The following is an 8,926-nucleotide window of genomic DNA, read 5'->3' on the forward strand; positions in this document are numbered from 1 at the left end:
GGGGATGCCATGTAAAAAATTATTTATCATTCAACTCAAATAAACTTCAATAATAATTCTTAATTAAAGGTAAAGGCAAAATTACCTTACCTGCAATTTCTGTTGTTCTTCAATTTTCCCGGTGAGAAGATGGAAAGCTTTTCTTTCGCTTTAAAAAGGATCGCTACTCTTGTAAAAATAAAAAGATGTCAATAATAAAAAGTAACAAGCTCTGCCATTAAAGGAGTTAACTATTTCTTTTTAAAACATTTAATATTTAACACAAAACGTAACAAGAAACATAATTGATAACGAAACATTAAGCTTCTTTGAAATGAGCATTACATATCAACCTCTTCTCTCTGAGGCGATCATTCCTCTTCTGTTTACAAAACTTCCGCCTCGCTACAGTTACAGTTAAAATTTTAAAGTTAGATTGTTCATCGCAGTTTCTCGACACCGATTATAAGAAACTTTCTTAAAACTGCACATTCATCTACCGTGAAATTACTATTCAAATGCATTTTTGATGAAGAATATGATAGAAATTCAAGGAAAAAATTACGTGTTTTTTCGGGATTTCCCCCTCAAACGGATATCGTTAAAAGAAAAGATAAAGTATTACAAGAATTAAATTCAGCGCAATTAATCATAGTTTGCAATAGTTTAGGAATAGAGTGTACCGGTNAAGGAAAAAATTACGTGTTTTTTCGGGATTTCCCCCTCAGACGGATATAGTTAAAAGAAAAGATAAAGTATTACAAGTATTAAATTCAGCGCAATTAATCATAGTTTGCAATAGTTTAGGAATAGAGTGTACCGGTACTGCTGCGAAATTATGTGAAAATATTTTTTCCAATTTAAACGATTTGGAAACACTTAAAAATTCCATTTCTGAGTCATTAACTGAGGATGAATGTGAAACCGAAATTGAAGCTTCAACTAACCTTGAGAATTATAAATTAGCGTTTTCGAGTGATTCTACTTCCGCGTTCACAAAAGATGAAAATTATTCAATTATGCGAGAACTTATTTTGACAATGAGGCAATTTAACGGTACGGACAACTATTCCATCCAACCTTTTTTTGCCAGCTGCGAAGAAAATTTTACTTTCGTAAGAAACATTACGGATGCACAAAAAATAATATGTGTTAAGCGTTTACTGAAGGGATCCGCTTTAACATTCCTCCACTTAAAAATCTTTTTTGAATTATCCTTTAGTAAAAATAACGAAAATGCGGTATTGATGCGTTTAAAAGTCTTATAGCGGTTTTCAACGGAGACTTCTAGATCAGACGGAATGTTGAAGCGAGAGAAAACGTTCTCCGGCCTTCCCCCTTCTAGTTGGCCATGGTCATTGTCTGCGAACGTGTTAGTCTGAAACCGATCAAAAGCGAAAATGGAATAATTTATCCGTTAGTCAAAACAACTCGGATTCAAGCACATCATTGGCGCCTACGAATTATTTGAAAGATGCTTTTATTTATGGTAATGATGACGGCTTTAATTGATACAGGAAGTAGCAGTTGCCTTTTGAAGTAAAGTATCGCTTTAAAAATGAATCTGGACTTGCAACCAGATAACAGTGATTTATTTGGTTTCGGTAATCAAAATAATCCAGTTACGAAAGCTATAGGCAAAGCTGAAGTACATATTCGGGTGGATGACGTAGTAGGGAAATTTATTTCTTTATTAATTGTTAAGGATGATTCACAACCGTGTGACTTAATTTTAGCAAGAACTTGGCTAGACTTACTTTACATTGCTTTTACGCGTATTGGAGGTAATTTAAAATTTGGATACGGAAATAATGACGTTTTTTCTGAAATTCAAGTAGATATCAGTAAAAATGCGGTTAAATTGAAAAGAATAAACGAAGCAGAAATCGAAAATAAATCAATTAATTTAATTAGGGTTAAAGTCGAAGAAAGCGAGAACTCTATTGTTAATGGGATAATTTTAGTGAAAAGTGTAGGCCAGAATTTTGATTCTATTCTTGAGGTAGTAAACGACGAAACGATTGTACCAGTAGTAAATCAGGAAGAATTCAACTTAAAAATTAAGGGGAATGGTGGTAAGTGAGGAAAGTTTAATGCTGTCTAATAAAGTGGAAATTGATAATGAAAAGTTTCCTATTTTAATGAAAGACATTAATTTCGACGAATCCTTAGAAAGTGTTAAAAAAGATAACTTATTTCTTTTATATCTTCAACTGAAACAGGTATCAATGAAAGGTTTCTCACCTGTTCTTCAACCCGGGCGGTTCGTATCTAAATAAATCAAAATAATGACCATAAACTCAAGAAAAGATACTCCTTCGAATTAGTTAACATGTGTATATTAACAGCACTACAGAAACAACGCTACAAAATTAAATAGTTAAATTTACTGACATCATCTAACGATCTGTCTAACGATCTGATTATCGATGTTTCAAAAGAGTTCCAGAAAGTGAGCCAATCACTTATATTTCCCGAAAATTTCGGGATTATTATCTTCGGTAATTTAATATTCCGCATTTCTGATTTCGTTTCTACTTCCACTTCGCGATTAGTAGTAGGAGCTATATGTTGGTGGAAATTGAGAGGTTTTCGAATATTTTTCTTTTGATTCAAATTACACAAATATTTATTAGCTTTAAATCTCCAAGTTACTATCTTTTCACGGTATTCTTCGGCGGTTTCTAATTCTTTATCTAAATCCTCCGGTTTAAACAGATTCTCTAATTCAGAATCAACTGTTTTGAGAGACTCGAATTTATCATTTAATTGTTCAATAATTAGATCAATTTCGGTTTTTTCATCAGTTATCTCGTTTTTTTGAATTTCTGATTCAATCTTTGAAATTAGCTTAGTAACTGATGTTCTTAAAGTAGTGCGTTTCTTTTTAAGGAGCTCAATGTCTGTGGCCATTTTAGGGTTATTATTATTCACTGAAAATGGTATTCGGTTTTTAACAGAAAGTATTAAAAGATTTGAAGTTTATTAAATAAATATCGTGACTGTTTTGCTTCAGACATAAGTGAGTTAGGCTGCACGAATTTATGCAAAATGGATGTTGCATCTTCCTTCCATTAAATGAATAATTTTACCTTACGACAGATAGCTCAGTGTGCGCACCTGTAAGGATAGCAAAGTAATAAATAGTTTTCTCATCAGTCTTGTTTGAGGTCGTTTTGTTAAGTTTTAATAAAAAAAACTCTTAGAAATAATTTTGGCTCGCACTGAATAATTTCAAACTAATAGCCTAAAAGATCTCGTGACGTAACATCTGGCACCCAAAGTGGGGCCCTCCCACCAACGAAGACTGAATTCTGTGTTGATGATCTCGATCAGAATGATATGCAGAATCTTCGCAAACGTGCGAAACATCTTATCTCCTTTAAACAAAAACTAAAAACACGTTTCTATAAGGAATATATTTCGCTCCTTAAGCAATCCAGATACTCTCATTAAACCCCACTTGAAGTGGGAGATATGATTCTAATCAGTTCAGATAATAAAAAACATGTTAATTGGCCTCTAGCCAAAGTAATTGAAAGTTGTAAAGGAGGTGATGGTGTTTTTCGATTTGCAAAGGTTAAAACTCAAAATGGTGAAATAGTTTGACCATTTCAACGATTATTTCGATTAGAAACAATAGGTATTGTAAGTAAAACTCTATAAGATCAACAGTCAAACCTGTTAAACTATAATATTCAATTTTGTATTAATATACTTTAAAACTTTGTCCTTTTCGATATATATTTTATGTATTTGCATTAATTTTGTGTCATATTTCTATACTTAATACTTTAACTTTCATTTAAAATTTTGATAATTTTAAACTTTAACCTTTTGCGGTTAGAGGATGTTGCATCTTCCTTCCATTAAATGAATAATCTTACCTTACGATAGATGGCGCAGTGTGCGCATCTGTAAGGATAGCAAAGTAATACATAGTTTTCTCACCAGTCTTTTGTTTGATGTCGTTTAGTTAAGTTTTAATAAAAAACTCTTAAAAGAATTTTGGCTCGCACTGAATTATTTCAAAATAATAGCTTAAAAGATCTCGTGACGTAACATCTGCAACAATGGACATTAAAGAAATAAAGGGCAGTAAGCCAATTTTTCAAAAATCATATAAAACCAATTCCGAAGAAAGAAAACAAATAAAAGAAATAGTCTCCGAATGGAAAAAGGAAAAAGTATGGAATAGTGTCAGACACAAGATCTCCATATTCCAGTCCTGTATAATTAGTCAAGAAAAAACAGGAGAACAATGATTAGTTATAGATTTTAGGAAATTGAACTCTCAGACTGTTAAGGATAAATTTCCTTTACCCAAAATTAACGACATTTTAGAATGTCTTGGAGGGAGCAAATTTTACACGACTTTAGATTTATCAAGTGGATATCTACAGTTACCATTAACTGAAGACGCAAAATTTGAAGCACAGCAATAAAAATGTTCAGACGGCGAGTATTCCTGGTGTTTTTATAAACGAGCATTGAGTTTAAAAGAAACACCAAAATCGCACAATGGAATAAAGACTCGCTTATTAGAGGAAGTCGTTAAAAAAAATTTNTGTAAGGATAGCAAAGTAATACATAGTTTTCTCACCAGTCTTTTGTTTGATGTCGTTTAGTTAAGTTTTAGAATTTTGGCTCGCACTGAATTATTTCAAAATAATAGCTTAAAAGATCTTGTGACGTAACATCTGCAACAAAGCAACAATGAACATTAAAGAAATAAAGGGCAGTAAGCCAATTTTTCAAAAATCATATAAAACCAATTCCGAAGAAAGAAAACAAATAGTCTCCGAATGGAAAAAAGTATGGAATAGTGTCAGACACAAGATCTCCATATTCCAGTCCTGTATAATTAGTCAAGAAAAAACAGGAGAACAATGATTAGTTATAGATTTTAGGAAATTGAACTCTCAGACTGTTAAGGATAAATTTCCTTTACCCAAAATTAACGACATTTTAGAATGTCTTGGAGGGAGCAAATTTTACACGACTTTAGATTTATCAAGTGGATATCTACAGTTACCATTAACTGAAGACGCAAAATTTGAAGCACAGCAATAAAAATGTTCAGACGGCGAGTATTCCTGGTGTTTTTATAAACGAGCATTGAGTTTAAAAGAAACACCAAAATCGCACAATGGAATAAAGACTCGCTTATTAGAGGAAGTCGTTAAAAAAAATTTACCTGTTTATCAACGTCTCGCCTTTAGTGAAATGCTTACTCGATGTTCCTCTTCCAAGACACAAAATGTTAATGAAAGCATATACATTTGCATTTGGCGTACGTGTGCAAAAGAAGTGTTTGTATCCAAAAAAAAATTATTAGCACTTGGCGTTATTGCTGCAGTTGCCGAGTACAATTAAAGTTACGTTGAGACATAAAAAAATCAACCTATTAATCAGAGCTATGAAACAGTTTCTGAAAGGAAACATTGCAGAAGTGCAAGTCTGAAAAAGCGAAAATCCTCTCAAAAATTCAAAGAAAAGAGAAAACTCTCCCTGAACTGGACGATCGAAGCACGCACGTTGCCGGGGGCCGTGCACCTATGTAACTTCTTATTCATGTATAACCAGGAAATTGTCTTTATTAAAGTTTATGTTTGTTTAATGAATTAACCATCATTATTGAAGGTAAAAAATCAGTTAAAAGAGAAGAGTTTACATATGGCTCATGGGCTGCAATAGTAGTACAACTAAAAAAAACATGCGTTTTGGACTAACAACAGGTGTGAATAGGAAAATACACATTCATTTTAGCAGCAATACTAGCACTTTCATAATTCAACTTGAAGGTAATCTTCGTTTAACAGCGTGCGTAGCGTTTCAGGGTTCTAGCTCAATTATTTCAACAAGAAAAAAACTTTTAACTATCAGAACTAGAACAGACTTTTTTAGGACTAAAAAAAAAATTAGTACTTGATGTAAAGTAAAAATAACATAATTAATCTATACATGATATTAAAAATATACTGTTTCACGATTCATGAAGTAAAAATTACATCATTAATCTATACATGATGTTAAAAATATACAAATAAAGTGTTACACAATTTTAAGGTGATGTTTTGAATTATACTAGATAGCAGTATGAAACTGAACGATTAGAACCAATACAATGTAAAAAAATAAAATGTTTTTGTGCAGAAACGATTGTTTTACAATCATTTTTATTCCTTAGACTTAAGGCAAAAACATTGGGTAGAATTTATTTCTTTATTTTTTGTTGTTTTTAGGCACCAAATTGGTTTTTGTACATGTAAGATGTCCCAAGGTACAACAAGACTTAGGCAGAGCTTTTAACTAACTTTTATGGCTGACAATATTCTATTTTCAAAGTGTATGCATTTTTAAAAATGGATTACAATAAATTTTATTATGTGTAAATGTTACAATGTATTTAAATATTTAAGATATTAAACCAGATTCTAAATATGAAAAGTGTCGCAAGGTACAACACGCTCCCCTAACAAAGCCGAAAACACAGAACATAAGACATCAATTTATGGTGTGAAACAAGAACAAAAAAACAAAGATACACATACAAACATAACATTTATTTGTTTCAGACAGAAAATGGAAGAATTTTAATTGCACAAATGAACTGCATAATAAATAAAAAGGGAATTTAGTTCCTTTTTAACTACTCAGAAAAGATTTATTCAGCAGTTTTCTTCCACGTTTCTAATTTCACTATTTTTGTTTTGTTTTTTTCTCAGCAAGCGATTTCCTCAAATTATTTGATTTTATGAACAAATTTATATCTCTCTTAGTTACATTAATTTTGGACTGTTGCAAACAGCATTTCTTACAACAGTTTATTGTACATTTCTCTAGTCTTGTCCTTTTTTGGACCTTGTGCCATTAAACCCCACATTCAATTCATTTCCATTTTTCTTTTTAAAATTTTTTGTATGAAATGGTTGGTCAAAAATTTTGTGTTATATAATGGTTACAAGAAGCAAAAAGACATAGTATTTTATTACTTAAAAAGTTAGGTTTAAAACAATTTTTAAAATATATTATTCTTAGTAGAAAACCTATTTTGCAAAAGCAATATATGTAAAAATAATCTTTATTTAATAAAATATTCTTAATGCTGCATAGTCTTCTAAGTTTTCCATCCAGTGAAGTTGTTTTTAGTAGTAATTAAGTAGTTAATAAAACTACAGGCTTCAAAATAACTAATGAGTGGTTTTTGTTTGTTTTCAAGATTCACAATAAGCAAACATGGTGAAGACATATAGAAGGAAAACAGAAAGAGCCTCTATTTCTGAAAAATGTGTGGGTGATGCAGTGTCTGCTGTGATTAAAGACAATATTTCTAGTCGAGCAGCTGCAAAGGCATTAGGTTTAAAACCAAGCATGGTTTTCAATCGAGTGTCAGAGTTTCGTATGTTACATAAAGAACCAAATGAAATTGATCCTCTCCCACCCACAATGAACAGTGCATTTTATAACAAGTATGCAGCCACGCAAGTATTTATTAATGAGCAAGAAATTCTTCTAGAAGGATATCTTAAAAAACGCTCTAAAATGCAATATGGCCTTACTTATAGATGTGCCAGGCAGATGGCCTACAGTTACGCAAAACATCTTAAACGACCACACCCACCTTCTTGGGAAATAGGAAAAATCAGCTGGAATTGACTGGATAAAATATTTTATGAAAAGACAAATCTTTGTCTTTAAGGAAACCGGAAAATACCAGTATAAAGAGATCTTTAGGGTTTAGCAAAGCCAACGTTGAACAATTTAAAACTAATTACCAACATCTTCGGCATAAGTTTGAGTTTGCTGTACTGTTGAAGTAACTTCACTGTAATATTTTTAGTTTCTTCTTTTGCCAATAGGTGGCAGCATGAATTTATCGTAAAATTTTATAATGAAAGTGATAGTTAAAAATTTTGTTTCTTTATAATATTATGTAAACTTTAATTTAAAATTCAATTTCAATAGATTAGATGGTATCAGCACATAGTGTCTATAATTTAATAAATAATTTTACATCATATCAAATTTATTAGTGTAAATCTTTATTAAACCCTTTTGTATGTAATTACTGTTTGTGGTGGCAACCCGTGAATGAATAAGCTTCTTTGGAGGAAGCAAAAGTCAGTCGGCACTGGATTGGTTGGTTGATTAAAGTTTATTGGCACAAGAGCCAAACATGGCTATACTGCGCCAGCCACTACAGTCGGCACTGGAAAATGATGGAAGTTGATGACNTTGTATGTAATTACTGTTTGTGGTGGCAGCCCGTGAATGAATAAGCTTCTTTGGAGGAAGTAAAAGTCAGTCGGCACTGGAAAATGATGGAAGTTGATGACAACAAAAAAATAGTATGATGGCGAAGAAAAGATCATGTAAGTGAGCTATGTATAGCTTGTACGCTATAATTGAATAACTTTCCTGCTAAATATGATATTTCACGAGTAGAGTATGGTTTGTTGAAGTGAATATCGATGCGTTTCACCTCGCATTAAAATTACACCTGTGAATTGTAGGAAACCATAGTTAGATTCAACACGTGGTTGACTCATGTTAACACGTGCCGTTCAACCAACATCTGAACACGTGTGGCTATCTGTATAACAATGGAAAGAAGGTAACTGTATAGCCTTCCTCACATTTTGAAATTGGTGTAAGCCAGTGTTTGATGATGACCGATCAGCGGGTACCACATGTATTGTGAAATTGGGGTGGAAAATGATTTTGTTCCGGTCCCTTAAGGACTGTCCTTTTATTCAACTTAATAAACCTTCTTTTGTTTTACTACCTTAAACTGTATTTTTACTTGCTGTATGACGATTGTGTTTATTTTAATATTGCAGATATACAGGTAAGGTAAGGCTGGGAACTGGGGTCAATAATTAAATAACAACACGAAACGGTGGTCATTGTATTAAAGATAAAATTTTTGATTATTGGACAAAAA

Source organism: Parasteatoda tepidariorum, chromosome 5 (assembly GCF_043381705.1).
Source record: "Parasteatoda tepidariorum isolate YZ-2023 chromosome 5, CAS_Ptep_4.0, whole genome shotgun sequence".
Taxonomy (NCBI): Eukaryota; Metazoa; Arthropoda; class Arachnida; order Araneae; family Theridiidae; genus Parasteatoda; species Parasteatoda tepidariorum.